This window comes from Apteryx mantelli, chromosome 2 (assembly GCF_036417845.1).
Source record: "Apteryx mantelli isolate bAptMan1 chromosome 2, bAptMan1.hap1, whole genome shotgun sequence".
In the NCBI taxonomy this organism is placed as follows: Eukaryota; Metazoa; Chordata; class Aves; order Apterygiformes; family Apterygidae; genus Apteryx; species Apteryx mantelli.
The window spans coordinates 132,850,439-132,873,762 of record NC_089979.1 but is presented as its reverse complement, the minus strand read 5'-3'; the positions used below and the strand labels follow the sequence as shown (position 1 = coordinate 132,873,762).

Sequence of the window (23,324 nt, the reverse complement as noted above, 5' to 3'; positions counted from 1 at the left end):
TTAAAAGTAATATTCTTGACAGTGAATCGGCAACATAGTGTGATAAGGGGAATCACAGTGGATTAGATTGTCAGTTTATTTTGTTCAATGTCCTTAGTCAGACAGTGTCCAACCCAAATTATTTTAGGTAAAGGTGGAAGAAGTCTACCCACAAAAAATTTTTTAACCTCTCTGAAATAAAAAGTGGATTTTTTATTAAATTTGAGATAATAAACTCTACTCATTAAATTGTGGGATGTATAAAAAGTGTTTCCTAACTGAATTTATTTTGCTTTTATCAGTTTCTCTGAACTGAAAAGCAGAGGTAAAATGAAATGCTGATTACACACCAGACGTGTTTTGCTGTAGGTATTGAAAGCTCTCAGTGGAGCATGTGTAATATTTTAAACCATAATCTCTTCCACAAAAGCTTTTTGTGGAAACTCCCAGAATATTTCCAGTTCTTTACTGTAAGATCTACACCACATAGGCAAAAATCTGATCTTGCAGAAACAATGTAATTTCTCAAGGGGAATTATCATAACATATGAACTAGAAAACATTACTTTACCCTTGTAAAATGGCATAGCTGTTACATAGGTCCTGCTCCAATTAGTATTGTCTTTTTTAGATTATCGTCATGTCAGCCTGCCTTTGTGAAAGCAATTTTGACAGATCTGGGGCAAATTTAAAAGCAATAGAGACAGCTAGCCCTAAAATTTATAAGCAGGCATCAGTTTTGCAGAAAGGTTACTTTTTGTCTGCTTAAAGAAGAAAAAGAGCTAAAAATATCACCCTTATTCATACTGCTTTGGTGGATAAATGCAGACGTGTTTTACAATGGCAAAATAACTGCATTCAGCTATTTTGAGGGACCTTCTAGTCTAGAGTAATGCAAAATTTCTGACTTGGCACTGTTTCTGTCTGGTGAAATCTCCTCAAAGTTTACTATTTCTCCTAGGTGAATGATTTAGCATAAGAGTCTGTAATTGTCACTGTGCTGGAAGATTTTTCCTGAACAGTGTGATTTGATTTCCGCTGTACTCAGCCATCAGTCACGGGCCGCGCAGGTAATTCAGACCTGGGAATGGAACTTGTGATGATGAGATCCTGATGTTTATGTGTCATCATGGATCTAAAGCAGGAATTTGGAGTAAGGCAAGAGAGAATCAGTTCCTGACATTCCTGTTCATAGGCCTCCAAGACAGTCTTTGGATTTATTGGAGACATTGCTTCAACAGCCCTCATGCTAGCAAAACTTTTCATCCCTGAGAAAACACCTGTGGCCCATGTTTAATCCTTAAAACCTGTGGAAGTTTTGACATGTGTGTAATAATGCTTCATTTTGAACAGTATAAAAAATGCCCCCCTGTGCACCCTTTCTCACCATTGATGTGTATTCACCAAGTGTTGCAACACAGATAAGAAAGTAGTAAAGGTCTCTGTTGATTTCAATCATTATAGGTTATGAAACACTTGATGAAATTCATCCTCTGGGATCTCATTCAAAGGCTGAGGATGCCAAGTCCACCTATCTTTAGGAGAACCTGGGGCCAGCTCATGCCAAGCAAAAATGGTAACAAAGCCAGATCGAACACTGCTGATTAGCACATGCTACCTTGCTCAGTGGTACTGGTGAGAAAGGTAAGGGAATGGACTTCCCCATCCTAGCCAAGTTGTGTTTGAAATGCACAGGCTACTTTTGGGTTGTGCTGTTCACAAGTAGGAGGCATCAGTTCTTCACCAAGGGTCAGCCCAAGATCTATGCTCTTCTCAGGTCTCACATCAACCTTGTTTGGACACTGGAAATTGCAGGTTTGTCTTTGGGTAGGGCCTTGCTGGGGGGACGGATTGTGCTGAGCAGGAGGTCAACTGTCTTCTGCCCTGCACAGCTCTCCAAAAGCATGTGAGGAGCAGGGAGGAGGACTTCTTACTATCAGTAAGTGCTACTTTGTCTTTCAAATTAAAATTTTTAATTAAAATGGGCATTTCTGACCTGTGTGTTGGCAGCCACAGGACTGCTGAAATGTGACATCGTTTATGACTCCAGCAGTAAGGAGTTCACTGTCCAGGATCGTAAAACAGATTCCAATCTTGATTTGATATTGATTTAACAGTCAGCATAAGTTTGCCCTTTAATATTTAAACAAAATATGTCAGGCTGAAGCATTAATGGTATTCTTCTTCTAAGTTTCTTCACAGGTATTTCCTTCAATTCTTCAAAGTAGCAATACTCTCCAGAGAGCAGGGTCTGACCTTTCTCCTGTAACACCGCTTTTGTAGAATAGCTGCTCCTTTTGTCCCGCACCACACTGTACGAATGCAACCCACTTCACCATTTTTCTGCCCTTAACACCTTTTTCTGTCTTCTGTTACAGCAGCTGCTGACGATCTGCTAATCTATTCTTCATTTCCTTCTGCAGACACACTGCTATTTTCCAGCCCAGTGTTCAACCCTTCCTCCCTAACTGTCCCAGTTCCAACAGCTTTAGTCTATTCTTGCAAGTCTCATTTACTTCCTTGTTTCTCGTTGACACTGATGATACAACACATGACTTCTGACTTGTCGGTCTCCTGCTCCTGTGTTTCTAATATTCATTAAGGAGATATTGAACTTTCCAGCTCTATTTTCTCCCTCAGTCTCCTTTTTTTTTTTTGCTTTTTGCTTTCTCTTCCTCCCTCGGACACAAGAATATAGAGGTGAGTTACATCCAGGGGCTCATATCAATGTCTCTTCAAATGGAAGGTTCATATTCCCACATCTGAATTTCATCTGCAAGGTTTTTCTCCCTGGTTTTAGCCGTAATTCTCCTACCATCTTTTACTCCCTTGTACAAAGAGTGACCAAAACCATACAAGAAAAATTGTTCCTTTGAGATATCAGGTGAGAACTGGTCATTTCAGTAAAATAGCTGATCTCATGAGAACTCCAGAATTACACTTTAGATAATTCTCATGTGGTAAACTGAGTTCAGCTTTGATAACTTTTTGCTATTGTGAGCTAAAGTACCCTGAGAGCAGTTTACAAGATTTTTCTCTCAGTACCACCTTCAGACCTAATTCCTTACTTAGCATCAAAATCAGAAGCAACATTGTGACTTAACATAGAGATTGAATACAACCTCTTCATATTCTTCTTTCAGAGGCTGTTTTGGGAGAGCTGAGGAGGAAAGCTTCTTTTCTTTTTTCATTTCTGTTCATTCCATATTGTGCAATTTTTGGGATGTGGAGGTGCCTTGGATAGCTAATGCACTTTGAATGCTTTTTATTTTTATTTTTTATTCAACACCAGGATGCTGACAATGCAAAATAATACTTCTATACCTTATATACCTTCTATAATATAAATGGGAATAAATAGATACATTAGCAAACTGCTTGTCTACTTAAAAATATCTTGCCTTTATGTGTGTCCATGCTTGCTACTATTTTCTTTTGTTTACCACAGTTAACTGGGATTAATTTGATCAGTCATTTTAAATCCAGGCCTGGTTAGTAGATTTAATAAAGAAATAGTTCTCTCTGAGTCAGCATGCGGACTCCTAAAAGTGAGATTCCATGCTAGAGGGAATGTGTAAACTCCACTTTGGTCCTCTTATTCTCTTTTTAAAGTCATAGGAAGAAGCTATGTGGTTTTGCAATGTTTTCCTGCCACAAGTATGACACAGATCTTGGAAGTGAAGCTGACTTTAACTAAAAATATAGTTAAAATTTAATTGATTTTTGCTGGTCAGAATGGAAAACTTTGGAGTGGTAAGTAAATAATATAATCAGAGACAGGTAAGAACATGCTTTATTGTCAAATTCTTTCTGGTTTAATTTCCCTTGCCATTAAGACTACAGAAAAATCCCTGTTCTTGACTGCAGTACAAGGGCTTTGACCCTTGGCTCAGCTGCATTGCTCTAGGTCAGTCTGTTTGCTACCCGTGGCTTGAGAGCTTTGCCTGGTCATCCACAGGAGCTACTTGTGGCCAGCCCCCTGCTGTTGGACTGGCAGCCAAGAAAGGCAAATTTCATTTACACCTGGATGTAGCAGACCATCATCTCAGGAGAGGTGGCTGTGGCAGTTCAGCTTCTAGCAACCTGAGGCTCAGCTGTGCCGTGCCCATGGTTTGGAAAAGGCATTGGCCTCTAGACCAGCCCGGGGAGCTGCAGAGCATGTCCACGCTCGAGGATGCTTCCGTGGGCCCACTAATGAGTGCAGGTGGGAGGTGGAGTAATTGCAGACCTCCCCAGCTCTCGAAAATCCTTTATGCATGTATCTTACTGTACTGTGGTGTTAGAATTTGATAGAGAAAGCCCATTTTCATCTCAGAAGGGATTTAAATCCATTTAGATGAACCAAATGCACTTGTGTTTAGATCCTGGTGCCCTGAAATAATACCTTACCTTTACTCTTTACAAGTAAACCAGGTGTCATTCAGTCATTCCACAACATCTGCATGTTCCCTAAAGGGTGACTAAGTTTAATTTTGTCCCGTGATTACCCAAAAGTGATTTGGAAAAGCACTGCCCAATACTGATATTTTCATTCTCATGGATTGATGACAACCCATGATTTACATGCAGCAATATGGTTCTGAGGGATCTCAAAGCTGGTGAAAATAAAGGTTTAATGATTGAATTATATATTTTCTTTCTGTGATAGAAAATAATATAAGACAACTGACTTGGCTACCAGACAGATTACATAAGCCCAAGTTAAGTGGTAGAATAAAAATGAGTGATATTCCTCCTTGACTTAAATACAGCACTAAGTAGTATGCCCTTGAATTCAGCATAAAGCAATTTCCTCCTCCTTGGTAACAGCTAGGGGGCATTCCAAATGCAAATACAGTCAGCTTTGCATTTTTAATATTTCTTATATACATAATTCACTGCCTCAGTTTAGAAATGTTATTGCTACCTCTTCTGTGCATTTAAATTATTTTGCACCTCTGAACCTTCATATTAACTTTAATGTCAGCTCTTAAAATGCATTTTGTACCAGCAGGCTTGTGCTCATAGCTCTTGAAATTCGCAGATTGCACAAATGTGCACACAGGCACAAATACAATGTACTGTTTAACCTGTATCATTCCACTGAGACATCAGGGTTTTTACTAACTGCAGGCAGGGTTATACCAGAGCCCGTTAAATCAATAGATAACAAATGGGAGCAAACCAAGTGCAATCAGTATTAGAATATCACATTTGTGATATTTATTCTATTGTGATATGTATTCTATACATAAACCATGAGCATAATGAAAATTCTACTTGATCAATAAGAAACAATGTTTTTCCTAGGTAGCCTTCAGGAGAATAGAAATTATGGATGGAAGTAGACACCCACAACCGGAGAACGTCCATCCTAATCCTAATGTGGGATTAATTAGAAAACCAGGAAGATGCCCTATGAATGTGAGATGGCTCTGAGCATGCTTTATTTCATTGCCTGTTTCAGAAGACAGAAGTCCTGTTATCACTTGTGGCCATGAATGCTCTTGAGAAATTTTTTACACAGAGGAAATGGAGATGAAGTTTTACCACTTTTTGCTTTACATGTCAAACTCCTTCAGTCACAGACTGACATTTTCAACTGCTTGAAACCACAGATCTCAGGGAGGTGGCTGGATGATGGTTTTGCTTGACTCTACTCAGCCTATTTGTGAACGTACACTTCTGTTTGTCTCTTCTCCACTGTAGGCAGGAAATAGTGAGAGAAACATCCTCCCTGTTTGTCTCATCCTTCCTGCAGCCCATCGGAGGAGGCAGGAGTCCATCTGTGGTCCTTCTGTGGGAAGAGAGATCTTTCCCATGGGATAGCGTTGTGACGGAGAGTGAATAGGGTCATCTTTTCTCCTACTATACCTGCTACCTACCAGGCCTGTGTGGTCACACAAGGAAAATAAATGACAACCTGTATAGATTGTTTCCCTGGATACCTGTCCTAAAGGTGGCAGAACTGAACTGTAACCGAGTCAGCAACAGTGTTTTGAGTCCCGACTACTGTATTGGCCTGATACTCTGATCATGGAACTGCACTTTCTAGCTAAGAAAGACTTGACAGAGAAGATATGGCCAAATTCTCTGCTCGTTTGATTCCACTGACTGTTTCTCAAAGCAAATTCAGTCTGGAAACTGCATTTCTTTCTGCATTGCAATCAATGATAGAGGTCGTGCTTCTAACTTCAATCTCCCACCAATTTAGTATAAGTCCACTGGAGTCAATGGAAAATCCACCCCCAGGTTACCAGCTGCACAGGTTTTGTGCATTTCACACTGGCCACTGTAGCTTTGCAAAGCCAATGCAAGGGGCTGTAGTAAGGATGACATTCACGAGGACACTGGCAAGAGCCTGAAAGTATTTCCTGGCTGCAGATGACTGCCATGTACTGAGGCTGGTGACTGCTATTACTGAAAAGGAGGTTGTTTCTTGGCAGATTGTGCCCTGGCAGTCTCTCTGGCTTGGAGCCCAATCCTGCATCTTCAACAGAAGTTTTGACTAAATGGATGGTGGGATCAGGCTCCAGCTTGATTTCTCTCCCCTCAGCTGAAATAATTATTGCTAATGAAGTTATAGTGAGGAAGAACTGAGCTCAGGATTTACACTAGTATTACTTGCAGCACTGTGAGAGAGGAAAAACCATGCTTTGACTTACAAACTGGACAGCTGTGAGAAAGAAGTCACTAAGGCAATGAGGATGGTTTTCTGCAAAGCTGGCTTAGCTGAGACCAGAACTTGTAACATGTATGAAAATGGCTTTATACGTCATCAGTGCACAATGCTCCCAGCTGTGACCCCTTCAGTGCCTGGGGACCCTTTGCTAGAGCTGTGCAACAGTTCAGGGCATAGTCAGGTATTCACCTGAGAAACAGCTGGGAGACTGGACATGTTCCCATCCGGCAGCCATGCATTACTATCCTTGAAGCGAGGTGTTACACCTGGCTCCAGTTGATGCCACTCTACTTTGGACAAATTGTTGAAAAACAGTTACAGAATCAATAACAAAAACAGAATCTGTATCTTTTACCTTCCGCTGAATATCCTACCTGTCAACCAAGAAAGCTGTTCACTAATAAATTTGGAGGAGCTGGAACTGCATCTTTCAGCATATGCACTATATAACAAAAAAATTGCCCAGCTGAAAGATTCATATGAAACTCTGGATGAATCACTCATCTGCCCTAGTGGTAAAATGCACTCCACTCTGCTTTGCAAGGGTTTTGAGAATTATACCATCAGTATGGACAAAAGTCTATGCAACCTTTTCATGTAAGTAACACTGCATTCTTATTATTTTCAGTAGTCTTTTTGGTAAAACTTCATGTAATGTAGCATATGTATATAGTTGTACTAATAGCCACTGCATTAAACCAGAGAGAAGCATGTATTCATGCCAGATGTTAAGTCTCCCTTTGCCTATCTCTTCTCATTTCCCTCTGCTCTAGAAAAAGGTGGAATTTTTCAAATAGTGACCTCCTAAGGCACAGGCTCTCATCTTATTTATTTCTTGATTCTGCGATCGTGCATTACATTAAAGGTTTTTTTTAATGAAGCACTGCAAGTAGGGAGAAATAACTTTACCTTCTGTTCTAATTGATGAATGATGTGTGAACTAATCAGAAAGCTTTGCTATAGCCGCCATTAAAGCAACAGATGTATGTGGCTCAGGAGAGATTTGTTGAATAGCTTCAACATTTAAGTGCAGAGGATAAATGGATGGTGACATCATTATATCTTGACAAATAGAAATTATATCATTCTCTTTTTTTCATTACTGATGGATGATTTATTTCTATGGCTTTCATTTTAGTGAGACCCATCCATTGTCCCTAAAGTTAAGACCTTTTAAAATTGCAATATGCAGCTGAAGTGGTTATAACACATTGCACAAGATCTACAGTGTTGTTATCTGAGCTGCTGTCCTGAAAACTACCTTTAATAGAACAATACTGTGATGTACAGTATGGTAAAACCAAAAGAAATGTTTGCAATTTGTACCTGGGTTTATTCTTCAATCAGCAACAAAACCAGCATATAATAAGCTAGAGGACACTTAATCTGGTTATATCCATCTCCATCAATTGCTGGAGGATTCTGTTTTTGGAAGGGACTGGAACTGAAGTCTTAGAAGAGAGAGGGTTGTTCTGCATAGCACTTCTACCCCGTAATAAACAGGCAAATGTTCTCTTCTCATTAATATCTCCCCAGTATATTTTGGGTTCTTGCCTTGTTTGATTGCATTTCTCATGTAGTCACTGAGAAGGACCAGAATTTCCATGAACATTTCAGTTATTACTGAAGATTGCATTTTTTCCACTTTTAGTGCAGCTTACAAATCAGAAATCCTAAAAATAAAGTGTGCATCTGTTTCTGTAATCTATTCCCCTAGAACAGATTAAAATGACAGAATAAATCTTGGAAGTTCTTGGAGGAGCTTTGAATGAATTAGAACAGGAGATGAAAACAAGGTGAATTTTGTTCAGCTAGGATCTAAATGAAGGAATTAAGCTGATGCTGTGTCAGGGCAAAGTTTGCAAAATAAAATAGGGGTCACTAGCATGTACTACAGAAATATAAAGAGCAAATTAAAGATGACGTTTCTACCAGAGGCCTTTCTATGCACTGGGGAAAAAATAAGATCAAGGTTAGAAAAGAAAGATACTCAGGAGGATAAAATTCGCGTAGAAGCTCTCATTGGAGCTGGCAGGTTTTCTCTGCCCATGGCCACAGATCAGAGAGCAAGGACTGAATAAGTGTTTCTCCTCTTATCCAGGGAAGGCACAGGCAAGACATAGATAAGACATTCGGATAGGTCCGTTTCTTCTTCGGGTGACAGGCAGGAGATCTGAGGCCAAAACTTTCCTACATGGGAAACACTTAACAGAGTCCCTGAATATGTGATCTGATCCTCAGAAAAGCTGATGAGGCTCCGGTTCTCTAGAACAATTTTTCTCAAATTTGATGGATTTGTTAATCCCAGAAGGCAGCCCATTTTGAAGGTGTACATGGCCCAGCAAAAAGCTGGCAGCGGCCCCTGCTAGTGATGCTACCAGCCATCCCTGTCACTCCTGCTGGTAGTGATAACTGGAAAAAACAGTGCAAGACTCCTGCTCTGGGGATGCTCTGAGTGAGATTTAATTTAAATAAGTGTATAAGTAGGGTTTCAGGAACCAAATCTTAGTCTTCCTCTTGCTGTCAACCACCTACTTTAAAAATAGTAAATTATTCTAAGTGCAAGAAAAGGAATGAAGATGCAATTTAGTATAAATATAGAAAGTTTAACTACTGTCACTAAAAAAAAACAGGAACAACAATAAAATCCACTTGGGAAAAAGCTGTACTTAGCTGCACCAAAAGCAGTGTATTTGCTGCAGAAACAACTGGGCAAAATTCTGTGGCAGTTTTACAAGAAAGCTTAGAGCAGATGATCATCAAGGCCTCTTCTGGCCCCAAAATCTATGAATCTAGGAAATGATGCCTCATTTCACAATCTGAGCCATTTAAAACACACTCTCATTATTGAAGTAATCACATTTGTTGGAAATGTGGCTACTGTCTGCTAAGATGATATACCAGATGATCAGTGTTTTATTGAAATTCATGAAAAGACCAGCATTTGTTACCAGAATTCTTCTTTTTTTATTATATCCACCCATTCATTAGAACATCAAAATAAGGAAAGCCACTTACTAGTGTTATAATATAAAAATGATAGAAATTAATGTACACCAAAGTAGCTCACTGTGTGACCCCCTCTCCCTGAGAGAGGAAAGAAGGCATGAAGCACTCACACTGAGGAGAGGTATGACAGAAAAATCACAGTGATATATATATATAAACTTTAACACGTATAAAAAAAAATGTGGGGGAAGGAGGTGCTGAGTGTTAATTAGGACTTTTTAATCACCTCAGAAACATTTCAAAATTCTTAATGTTTTCTGACTATTGGGATCACTTGCACCATAGGCAGCTCTTACTGGAGATCACATTGTTACCCTCCGCAAAACGAGGAAGACTTGGGGCATGGCTGGGGTCCAAACAAATGTGTTTGCAAACCCTACTTCATTGTACTAAGCCAGTCTACTCTTCTGTTACATCCTCTTGCCTTTTGCCATAGAAGACAAAGAGGTCCTCTAAAAATCTCAGGAGCTACTTGAAGAGATGCTACTCAGTTCCTATATATTATAAACATGCCTTCACAACACAAAACATAGGCATGCACTACCTTTAATTTTGTCTTTTTCAGTGTCTAACCCAAGAGAGGGGGCCAATTCAACCTGAAGTTTTTGATGCTGCTGTAAAACACGACCAACTAAACACAGTTGATGAGCCTCCCTGGCGAGCTCTGTTGTTGGTGCTGCAAACTAGCAGTTCCCTTCCCATGCACGAGCCTGTAGTAGGGTTTTGGCTCAAAACTCTTCTTCACAGGGGCACTTCTGGGTAAATAATGAAGCTCAAACAGAGAGGATGAATAAAGGAAGAAAGTAAGAGTCTGTACTGAATCTGTGTGAGATAGTACTGAAGTAAATGAATCGATTTGCTAAAGAATATGTGTTCAGTAGAAACTTCTGTTTTTGATGAGCTGTCTCTCCAAAGAACTGGGTGTGCTTTAACAGTATCATTTCTGATTTATCTGCTGTTGCCAGATAAATTTACTTCTTGGGGGAAGAGCAGAATTCTCTTTATTTAATGTACCATGTCTGGAATGTGGACTAGATTCAGCTACATGTCACTTATAATTATTTATGTAACTTATTAATCACCGAGCTGTCACTCAGCTGTTTATAAAACACAAAAGAACACTTGGAGCCTGAAAAATTACATTTTTCCTCCCCTGCACCTCCCCAAAGGCCCCTTTGCACTTCTGAGGAGACCTTCATTTAAATGAAAATCTGTTGCCCAGTCTAAGTAACAAAGAACATTATAGTGATAATTTAAAGAACACGCCTGTACTTTGTTCTTGGGAATTGAATGATTTGCTTTAAGGTGCTGTAAAACTTTCTAGGTCCTTGATGTCCTTGGCTCATCCTATAGCTTTTTTTGAAACAGATCATAGACAGGATCTCCCTCTTGCCTGCTCAGCAACCTATTTTCCTAATACTCAATACTTGTTAAAACACAGTGTCTTTGAGATTGCTATGTGTGGAGCATGTTTGGTTGAAACTGGCCAATGCATTCAAAAGTTATTAAGGGAAACAGACACATATGCACACACATGCACACACATATGCACATCCACTGGTTTCACAAGTCTCATTTCTCTAGTAACTTTTTCCTTGATGAAGCTAATCAGGGTGGTTTTGTGCAGATCACTCCCGAGCTCTTGTGCAGAATAGCTGATAGTTTGTCTTTCAAAACAACATACCTTTATAGCTCACAGAGAACAGTATCCAGGCTTGTAAATGGTACACAGAAGAGCAATGACTCCATTAAGCTGAATTATATTTAAAATTTGATTATGAATAGCATCTTTGAGGCAGGCTATTTATCATTTGACATTCTACATGGGTCTCAGTGTCTTGAAGCTTTATTAAAGGCAATTGACTAAACAGTTTGTAGCCGGATCAGAGAACCAGTGAAGCAGTGGCTGGCATCTACTACTGGTAGTGGCATTCCTGCATTAGTGACTCAGGCTGTGGTACTAGCAAATGCTTGTCCTCTCAGTGCCTCTGTTTATCCAGTTGTGTAATGGTTGCACCAGTATTTATCTGCCTTCCCACCCATTTGGTGGGCTGTCTAGCAACAAGTTTTGAATCTTTGCATGGAAGATTTCTCATTAATCCATGCCACAATTTGCTTTGTTTGCTTCTACCATTAAAATTACTTGTTTCCCCCAAAGATCTGCCATCTGTCACTATTCACCTTTTACATTTTTATGCACCACAGTTGAGCAAACAAAAATGCCTGAGTAATTCTATTTCCCATTATCAGCACTTGGAAGTGCCCTGAATTGGGGGCATTTGTGATGTCTTGCTCCTGGGTGGATTGTCTGGGATCGAACCAGGATCTAAAGGCTCACCCTGCAGCCTTCTCCTCACTGCAGCCACTAATAACATCCTGTTTTTTTCAGTGTGGGGATTGCCTGGCCTTAAAAAACTATTTAGGTCTGTTTTTCCCTCACTGCCATATTTTGCAGGTTTTCTCAGGAAGTAGCACAGAGTTGCAGGAGGGAGAGACAAACAGATGAGAAGTTACCTGAGGGAAGTGACAGGCTACTGGCAACAGCTCTGTGCTCTCTACATGGGTAGGTACCAGGGTATTGCTGCGCATCTTTGTCTGCACTGGACAAAGGAAAGGTTCAAACTGTGGGTCACGGATGGGATGCACAGCTGGAAGAAGCAAGCCACTGTCTGAGTAGCCAGTTGCAAATGATTTTTGTGTTTTCATAATCTTTGTGAGTAATATCCTGTCAAAGTCTCATCAAAAGTTATTAGCCTCTCCATAAACTGATACTTCAATATGTAAACTTGCCTTGTAATTAATTTTATGAGCTATGCCCCTGGCACCATAGAGCTCTTATTTCATTTCTAGAGCATAATTGATTAGGCTTCCTGTAGTTATAATGTAGACCAAGGATGTCACCACCAAACAAGGAGTAATTTGTGACAGCTCATTTGTGAGGAGATATCTACTGTTTGCCAGCTCTGAGCATACATAAGGCAAAGTAAAATATTTTGTATTGCTGCTGCAATGCCCTGCTTGGAGTTAAAAAACAACAACAATGAAAAAATGCAGAGACTATCTAATTATACAGACCAATTAGTAAGGTTAATTAGTATATATCTGTACAGCAGCTTTTATTCTCCATTGCAATGTTTTTTTTCTCCACAAAATTCCTTTGAAGATGTTTGTCTCACTATAGGATCAGACCACATTCCCTTTTGAGCAATTAGATTTTTCATTGATAAATTTTCCCTCTGTTTTGATTGTATCAGATATTTTTCTCTGCTTTCTCCTTTAAATTGTTATGGCACAACAAAACTGCTCTCTCTCATATGCCTTTTAGCAATTACAGAGTCCATCTTGATACCAAGGCTTTGGTAATAGGATTTCCCTTCTTTTCTCTCCCTGTTTAATATTTGAGTGAATGTTACCTGAGAGAAATATGTTGGACATGCAGACTGTATTAGCTTAATTTATGGCTAGCATCAATGAGGCAGTATTTCCTGTGGGTAAGGTCAAAAGGGCTTTGTTTTCTATTAATTAAAAATAGGCTCATATAGGACAATGCATGTAAGTAATAAAGACATAGTATGTATTCGTGTGGCCATAAAGAAAAGGAGTGAGGTTATTCATAGTGCACTGATCATAGCTGGAGCTTCACCCTGAACCCAACCACAGAAGCCACCAAGGGGTAAATGTGGATTATTTCACTCTTTTCATATTCTGCCTATACCAGTTGGAGAAGTAAGCTGAATAATGAGAGATGTCCTAGGTTGTTGCAACCCCTTAAAGACTGTAAGCACGAGGCTGAAATTAAAGGCATCTGGGGCTTGCTGCCACTTCAGGAAAAGTTATGCATGGCTGTTTCAATAGGAGCTCTGTCTGGAATAAAAACAAAATAAAATCTCCAAAACTGATGTTTTAAAAATGAAACTAAGAGAATTTCGGAAGGAGAGCCGGAAGAAATGAGAAATGCTCTCCTCCAGAACTGCAACATAATGATAAATTACTTTTGCCTTTCCAAAGCCAAGCTAGAAAACCTCTGCTCACCTCTATTATCTACTTCTGGTCTCTGAAGATACATTACCATATTAATTCATTGTGTTATACAATTTGAGCAACTAAATGAGTTTACCTTATGCCCTCTTAATAGTATTTTCTTTTAATGCTAGCTTTAAGTGATACATTTTAGGGGGTACTTGAAGCAGAATGCATCAAGAAAATGTATTTAAACTCAATTTTGTTTACAAATTATGACTTATACCTTCTTGATGAACCGAGTATAGAAAAACCATATAGCCTCCCTGTGGACCAGGCATCTCCTTTTCAGCATTGAGAATGCTGCCACCTCGTGACTAATACAAGGTTTTACTTCGGCTGGGGCAAAAAACTAGGTGGCATATCTCAAGAGTCAAGAGGGACTGTTTCTGCAAAAGACATCCATAGCATCAAGGAGCAAATAACATATGTGAATGAATTAAGAGGACTAAATTTTTAGCCCATCAGAATATAAGGTTTATCACAGGGTGCTGCACTGCATGTCATACCCAGTGTTATGCCAGGGCAGTCAGATGGGCAGGGCATGAGCAGACCATCCAGGGAACAGGCTGCTGGACACTGAGATTTGGCCAAAGGCCAGCCTGCAGCAAAAAATATCAGCAAGTGTTTTCTGGGCCTCAAGATTGTGGAAAAGAGGGCCAACACCTTCAGATCCCTGTAAAATGGGTCGATTCACTTTTTAGCTAACATGTTTCCTACCTGGACAGAGACACTTTTGGGCCCTCTGGCTGCGGGTGCAGATAGGGGCCCTCCACCCATGTGCTGGATGCAGTTTATGTCTACATACATATGTATGTCTACATACACATGGATACATACGTAAAATATGTCTACATGCAGTTTATAAACAGAAGTTGCAATCTGACCTGTGGTCTTTCCTCCTTGTTTGTGCCTTCCCATCACCCAAGGGATTTAGGAGCTCAGGTCTCACGGAATTGCTCTAGGATTTATGAACTCACAGGAATGCCTACTCCGAGCTTGATGAATCTCTGTCAAATGTCACACCTAAAAAGTGTTCAAATAGTGAGAAACCTGATGGACAAATTTGTTCACCCAGCTGGTCCAGAGATCTGTTCATTTTGGGGCTTCTTGTTGATCAGTGAATTCAACAACGCAAGAAGATTTCTGTGCATATTGAAAAATCCTGAAATATCCCAGTTTTATCAGAGGAGAATGGTTATCAAAATGACCACTGTGCCGCTCTGCTCTAATATTCTTGGGGGCTTGATTTGGCAAAGCCTTTTAGTACCAACTTTATCTGAAGCATGTACTTCTGTATTTTCCTGAAACACAGAGGATGGCTGTATTTTTATTTCACAAGTTCCCATTTCAGTCATTATAAGAGAAACAAAGACAATAGTATGTGATTCAGGCATCTAAACTGTTTACACGAACATTTTGCAAACATCCTGAAAATCATTCATCCATACAGTGTAATGATTATCAACAAATTATGACTATTAGGAATAAAAGAAAAGGTTCATGAAAGTGCACGGGCATAAGAAAAGAAGACTGCAGCTCCATATTAAGTGGAACTACTCTCATGTGTGAAGTTCAGCACCTGTGTAAAGGTTTGCAGGCTGGAGGCATACATCTGAAACAACGTTCTTGTCCATGAATGACTGGATATGCAATATTATGGACAGAATTATCAAACTGTTTCAAAAAACAAATACTACATACTACTGTATTCTTAGAATATAACAATGATATAAACCCACCTCCTCTGACTGGCTAGCTGAATTGTTTACCACTCTTGTTTTTTTGGGTTTTGTTTTTTTTAAACATTCAAGTATTAGCTTTTACAATGACTGGTAGAACTAGCATTAACTTACTGCCAATTGGAAATCAGTTCCTATTTGACCTTCCAATATGTACTAAACACCTTGCAACTTTAAAGGGAATTTCATCTCATCTTTGTGGCATTGACATAAATTAGTAAAGAGAAGATGTTTTCATTTGACATGTTCCACTATAAGTACATGATCAGCAGAGTCTTATGTTCAGTGATTTTAATTTAATAGGTTTATCCATGTGCTAGATATGGTATTCATTTAAACTGACCTTGCTTTATTTGAATTATTGCTCAGATTTGCACAAGTACAAATGACCTAATCTCCCAAAATACGTTTTCTGATTGACATAAGCAAACAGTCTGAAGAAGCAATTATGTAAAAGAAATGGTTTTAGGCAACAAATGGCTTTATAAATAAATGAGTGCTTCCTAATCACAGGCTAAAAAAGTGTGCCATTTTTCCTTTTTTAATGAAAAAAATAGTTAAACTCAATGAATTTTAATGTTCCTGAAAGTAAGGGGCCAAAAGTGCTTGGGGAAGTCTAGTAAAGTGAAAGCGAAAGCTGCACAAGCTTCTTGTTGAGGTTCAGCCAGCATAGCTACATCTGACCAATATCACCCCAGACTTCCCAGGTCTGGACAGATCAGCAAGAAATTATATGGAAAAAATGGACCATGTTTTATTTATAGGAGGTAAGAGCATTTTTTAATATGTCAAAAGTTTTTTCCAGAGTGAAAGGTAAAACTAAAATATATTACACTACTCACCTTCATGTCTTTTCTTCCATGGCCAAAGCTCTGAAATCCCATTATTTATAGGGAATTGTGCACTTTTTCCTAAATAAAAGAAGGATGTCAGGAAATATATATTAAAAATTTGTCCAAAGGGAACCTTTATCCACCCTTGTTTTGGGGGAGAAAAGGTAATTGTTAACAGTTGGAGAGGCATTACTAGGGCACGCACTATCAATTTGAATCAACAGGCATAAGGAAAAAAGCAATTGCCAAGGCTTGATACTGGAGAAATTGGTATAGACAAATGATTTTCTCACAGTGAATAAATCAAGACTACTTAACTGAAGCTGATGGATAGTTACACAGTTGTACAGTTGGTATGAGAAGAGAATTAAGTCTAGAAGAAGAAGGTGGGTGAAAAGGCAAAGGTTGCTTGAAATGAGAAGAAGAAATTACACAGCGAAAGGAAGACAGGAGGAACAGTGTGACAGAAATAAAAGCATGTTATCTGCCTGTGAAAAGAAGACAAAGAGATGCTTTGATGGATAATGTACGATGTAATGGAGATGAGAGAGGAAAGAAAGAATCTACCAAAAAGAAAGGAATGCAGAAAGGCAAAAACACACAAATACTAAGCTGAGTATGAAACCAAATTCCACATATTAACTCATCCTAAAATCTGTGCCTGCTTTGCTCTGGATTTGGTTCTAGCTGTGAGGCTTGGGCTGTCTCTCAGGCAGCGAGGTGCCCCCTGAGCATGATGAAAGGGTGCTGCAAGCCTCTGCGTGTGCCTTGTTGCAGCCCCAGCAAACTGGTGGAAGTGGTATTCAAATGAATTCCTTCACACTTCATTTTTACATCAGAATATTTTTAGGCAACCCAGTTAAGGTATTGTATTCTCTGGATGGAGCATGCACAACTCCACTATCATAAGAAGAAGAAAGAGATTTGCAGAATGGGAGAAAGCATTTAAAAGAAGGATTTCATTTATGTGAAAGAACCTGACAGGGAGATATTTTGCGTTTTCTCTCTTCCGCTTGTACTGGCAGAAGAGCTTAATTTGGGGTTATGCCTCTTTAGGATTTAGTCATAAATACACCTCTTTGGTTATGCATTAAATCACACTTTTAGACTCAAGATTGGAAACAGAAATGAGAAATAAATCACACATAAAACATTATTCTAAATGTAATTACTGTATAACTTTTCTATTACATTCCGTATGATATTTCCTAGCCCTTGCAGCTAGATTTGATGTCACCCCTTCACTAGATGTTAACCTCTTCTCTGTCCCTGTTTGAAATCCAATGGACTATGTTTTCTTGGAGTGGTCCAACTATAACATCCTTGTTTCTAGGTCTCAAATTGCTCTTTGCTCCCCACTTTCATGAAGCTGGTTTCCTGCTTTCTATCAACATCTCAGACCTCATCCTTCCATTGTCTTCTGGAGCTGGCCTTTATGTAGAAATGCAAACACTGTTTGCAGTCAGCCTGCTGATTGACTACCATTACCCTGAAGTGGGCTCTCTCTACAGAGGACTGCAATTACATCCATATTAAATGTGCAAAACATGACTTATACCCACATTTCGTGAAGCTCATGATCCTTGGTATGGTGCCAACTTCCCGTAAGACCGGTTGTGCCACATGACTAATGTAGCTGACAGCCAGTAACAAGTTGCTCTGTCTAGAGGTACTCATGAAAGCAAATATTTTCTCTTCTGGCTTCCTTTGTCCAAGGAGAGGTATGGATTACCAAGAGAGTATCTCTTCCCAAATTTGTGTCTCTTTGGATAACTAGAAACAGGAATGTCTTTTCACATGTATCAGGTTATTCTTCCAATATCTGCAGTTTAGCTTAACCGTTACGATAAAAGACTCCAGGAGAATAGACTGTTTTTGCCTTGATCATGCTGCAGCTGCTTTAGGGGAAATGCAAAAGGAGGTGTCCAGATCCTAGATATTTTATACAAAGTCTGGATGAAAGGGATGCTCTATAAGGGTTAGCAGCTGCCAGCACAGAGCTATCTCAGGGGGCATCCAGCCTGGAGCAGGCAGGGTGGACAGGTCCTTGGCGGTGGCACTGCAGTCCCACAGGAAGGGGCTACGTGTTTGTTAGGTCTCCAGGTAACTGCTTACACAATGTGGGCAGAAGAACAGCTTTGTTGATGTAAATCAATACATCGTTTATGTTGCTCGTGGCAATGTCTTTCTAACATTGATGCATCAGATGAGGAGAACAAATGCAATGTCCCTGGAGAAACAAGTGCCTCTTAGATGTACAAATAAGGCAATTATTTACAAATCCCTCCCTGGCAGGGGAGAGGGAGAAAGTGCGAGGCATTGTAAAGGCAGCACATTAAGCAAATGTTTAAACTTTGTCTCTAAGATACGTGCTGCCCTTTCTAAGATAAATATGTTTGTACCTTAGAGAAAAAAAATCAAAAAGTGCTAATACTTAAAAGAGAAACACTGCATAAAATGCTATATTAGATACTTGCTCATTTCCTCAGACTTCTGGATTTCTCAAATTCCTCTCCTTTGCATGCTTTGGACCATGGAAGATGTTTCCATGGTGACAAATAGATGTTACGTTTATTTACCAGGCAGCAGGGAATGACAATGTCAGCAGATGACATTTCTGTTCCTTTCTTTTCTTTTTTTTTTCCAAGGGAGATTTGTTTTAGTTAATGAAACTGGCAGCAGAAGCAGCAGCAGTTTTTCAGACACCCTTCCAAGCCTCACTTTGTATGTGCATATGTGAAAAAAGTAAACAGCAGTTAGTGTGATCATGTGATTCTTCGATCAGCCCTCTAAAACCCTTCCCTCTATTCTGTATGCACATAGTTTGTTGTGAACAGGCACTGCCTGCAAAGTGTCAAGGAGATTTCAAGCTTTACTCATGGGAAATGACCCAAATATTTGTTGCATTAGGTGCATGGCCTTTTCTTCAACCCTCCCACACATCTGTTCTTGTTGACAGCTCTACTACATTGTCCATAAAAATGATTTGATAGCTAAAACTCTTGTAGTAGATACTGCTTTGTTAAATAAATAAATAAACTTCACATTTGCAGTAGGTTGTAGTCATGAAGGTAAGGGAGACTTTAAGAAGGAGGTTTCTGAGAGAAGAGACAGGGAACTGAAAAAGAAACATAGAAATTGGGCAGGTTGATTAATTCATGGATTTCATATCTGGTGAAACTTTCCCAGAGGTGTAATAAAATCTATTTGCTTTGTAGCAAGCATAGGCTGCCACTGGAATGAATGAATGATGAAGTGAGTGCAAGTCTGAAACACTCTGAGGCAGCTGTGTCAGAAATTGAAGGGGGTAGATTAAAGGGCAGGTGGGTGATACTCTGTAGGAACAGCCTAGTTCACTTCCCTTCTTGTTGTCTGTGGACTCTATAAAATAAAACCCCAGCAGAGGTTATTGAAATGCCCTGTCTTCCATTTGGCCTTGTTGAGGAGTACAAAAGGTGCTCCAGGCTCCTGACAGAGCAAGAGCCAGTGGACCTAGAGTAATGAATGCTTCTCCAGCACCAATTTGGGAGAAGCTGCATCCTACATCACATGGTTTCCATCAGTTCTGGGTGATGTAGTGCACAGTGGGAAAGTGGAAGCTGGTAGATCCATTTGTTGCTCCTTCTCCTATCAACTTCTAGAAATTTAGCGTGGGACTCACCTCACCTAGCCTGTGATGGCTACAGTGCTTGTGTCCATGTTAACCTAGCGACCCTGTGTTCTCCAGGCAGCAGTGAAGCAGGGCCTGTGCTTCCCACTGGGGTTCAGTAGCAGTGTAAAATTGTAGTCATGGGTGTAAGATTGTTGTATTTCATCCATTCCTCCCTCCTGCCTTATGTGCTTGATGAGAGCTGGCTGGTATCTGGCTGTGTCTGTCAAAACAAGGGAATCAGCAAGACTGCATGCAATATTAACAAGCTGAAGGCAGAATCTGATAATAATAGTCAATAACTGAATGGATATAAGTTTGAATGATTGACTTCAACTTTCAGGAGCGGTGAGTAGGTAAAATCTTGATGTTTTGCCTTTTCTTACACAATAGTTTCACAGATCTATTTTAGCCCTAACAGTGCTGTAAAAATCTCACATTTTTGTTTCTGGTCAACTACAAAAACATGAAGCTCATGGGGAAGAGTGACATAAAACTAGATGAATTTATGCCTGGAGAAAAAAAAATCAGCAAAAAAACCCTAATTAGCCAGCCCCCTACTGTCCCCCAAAATGAGGCAAACAAACTCTATTAGCTCAGGAACTGTGTCCAGAAACTGAAGTGTTAATGTATTAGGGTCTTAGCAAGGAGTACACAGCCCGAACTTCTGACATTCATTCAGGTTTATAAACATCTGCCTCGGTCTTAGAGGATCTCGCTTGTCAGACCTCTTGTTTTAAGTGACAACCTGCTTGCAGCTTCACAGCTCGGGGATATGTAGGATTTCCTCTCCCACACCAGTATGACTGTCACAGAGTTATAAAACAAACGTGATTTCACAAATGTTATCTTCAGCAATGCTAGCTCTGTTTTTTTGAGGCCTGCCTCAGTTTGGACAGACAGAAAATCAAAATGAAAATCAGCCTAAATTGGTTGAGAAAGCCTGACCTAGCCTCCAACTCAAGGCTAGGTTGGAGGAGCCTGAGGACTGCTTTAACTGAGGGAAATTTGTGACAGACAGCCAGAGGCTACCTACTGGCTAATGGTTCTCTAGGCCTAAAATTAACCTGCCTGCTCATTTTTGCCACCTACACGAAATGGTTGGCTGGAGAGACTCAAATATTAAAGCAAAAATAAATGGTTGCATGACAGAAAAGTGTCTGGCCCTTGAGCTTTGAATGCATAGAGAACTGCTTAGATTACCCATATGGGTATGGTTCAAGGCTGCTTAAGCTATCAACCACACTAAAATGGTACCTGCATGTTTCACAGACTTAACTGATTTTCTCAGCAGAAATGGAATCCAACCTCTCTTCAAGTGATATGCATATGTACATTGGTTGAAATGTAGTCAGAACTTTCTTACAGTTTTTTGTAGTCTGGCATATGTATATATGTATACATATATATACAGAGAGAGGGAGAGAGAGAAGAGATTAGCCTCTCTATAACTGATTATAAAATCAGGACTTATTTTAACTTGAGGATGTTATATTCTTGCAACTTCTCTTTTTCTCCAAGTATTCTGTATTATACATATGTCCTAACCTTTCTTCAGCCACTCTTTCTTCAGCTGTTGAAGCCTGGATCCTGGATGTTGACTTGCTGTCTTCATTTAAACTTTCAGAAAGTTAACCCAGAAAATGTTAAATACAAAGAGACCCATTAGTAGGCCACAGCAAAGACATAAATGAGAATATATTCTCTTCTGTAAGATGCCATAATCCTGATCTTTCACTATTTCCAACAGTGGGAAATTTGCCAGTGACTTTAATTATGGAGATTTGACACTTACATCTTGAAAATATATTTGGTGGGCTTTTTCACACTTTTTTATCTGTTAGGTCATACCCACCTAAAGCTGGCACACCTCTGCAGTCAAAGGAATAAAAAAGAAAACTCTCTCTGTTGCATGAAATTAAAAGAATGTGGAGTCTTATTCACATCACCTCCTTCAAGCCATATTTGTGTGCTTTAGCAAGGAAGCCTTAAGACTAATGTCAGATGGATTCCTGGGATGGTTATTACATTCCCCATACCATGGGATCAGAAGAATCTGTGTAATTGCTTTTGGCTCTGAAACAGAAAACCCTATGGCATGGTATCAAGAAAAGGAAGAGGGAATAACAAGGAAAACGAAGAAATGACTTGGCCAAGACGGAAAATGTGAAGTTAGAGCCAAGCCAAAGCCAGTCCTGTGACAGATTTCTCAACTGTGAGAAGTCCTGGGGCAGCTGGTGCGTTGCTCACCATGGGCTGGAGGGTTTGCTCTGCTGCTGGTCCGGGGGTGCCTGCACATCTCCTCCAGCTGCCCTCACTCTGGGCAGGGGCTTTGGGCACCAGTCCTAGGCCAGGTGGAAGCTGAAAGTTGAAAGGGGAGAAAGAAGAACACTCAGTAAAGTTTATGGGGGGTATTTGATTGAATTTGAATTACTCCGACAAGCATGGGGTATCAGGACTTTCAGTGCATGTGACGGAAAGAGTGGATATTTGATTTTGGGACTTGGCGGACTTCTCTAGTCTCTGCAAGGGATGACGAGACCACTAAGGATCAGGCCTACGGCTTTCTGTGGGTGAGCCCACGAGAGGAAGCTGATGAAATCCTGCTGCTCTGTGAAAAGAAATGCTATCAAACAGGAAAGCTTTAGATAATGTCACTACTTGCTGTAGCACTCTCCAGCCTCTCTCTCTAACAAAAAAACATGCCTGTCAGAGATTGGGGACTTGCTGGGGGATTATGTGTTCTCACGCTGAGTGTTTTTTAGGGCCTAATCCAAAGCCATTTGAAGTCTTTGTGTTGACAAAAATGGTCAATGGATCCAGCCTTTATATGACAGTGCCTTTAATATGAGTTTTACCAAGAACTTCATAGTGATGTGTTGACACATCATAGCATCCTTCTGAGGCTGGGTTTCATGAGGAAATTGCTTTCCTAGCTCACTTGCTTTAAACTATAGCTCACATTGTTTTTTGTACTGAAAAGGGAAAAAACTATCTGCAAATCCAGGTTCTGTGGGCTCTATATAAAGTTGTGGAAAAAAATGAAATTTGAAAAACTGTTCCTCTTATTCTTCTCTCAGCTAAATCCAGCTAGATCATACTTCTGCCAGTCTATGATCATGCCTACTGGATCACAGGCAGGTGAGACCAGCCTGAAGACAAGCAGAAGTAGAGAAATGAGGTGGAAGTGGGTGTCACAATGTGAAGGAGGATCAGAAGGCAGTCTGAGGGTGGGCTGGCACCAGAAAGACCAGGAGAGGGACTGCATCCCTCAACAGTGGCATGTTTTCATAGGAATTAGTGTGGTAGAAAATTGAATGTGGCATGGAATAACTAGACTAGACATCTAAAACAGCCTGTTGCCACCTGAGTAACAACCTCACTACCCGTCGTTTTAAAGGCTTTTATTGTGTGGCATAAGACCTCATTGG

General features: G+C 40.0%; 1 long non-coding RNA gene across 2 annotated transcripts in view; it reads left to right on the top strand.

The window, feature by feature from the left end:
• Positions 1–5,528: 5,528 nt before the first annotated feature.
• Positions 5,529–23,324, top strand: part of LOC136991406 (uncharacterized) — a 36,141-nt gene continuing 18,345 nt past the window's right edge. For both annotated transcript variants that reach the window (XR_010883603.1, XR_010883602.1), the window contains exons 1-2: positions 5,529–7,237; positions 12,105–12,212. This is a non-coding gene — a long non-coding RNA (uncharacterized lncRNA). The remainder of the gene's footprint in view (positions 7,238–12,104; positions 12,213–23,324) is intronic.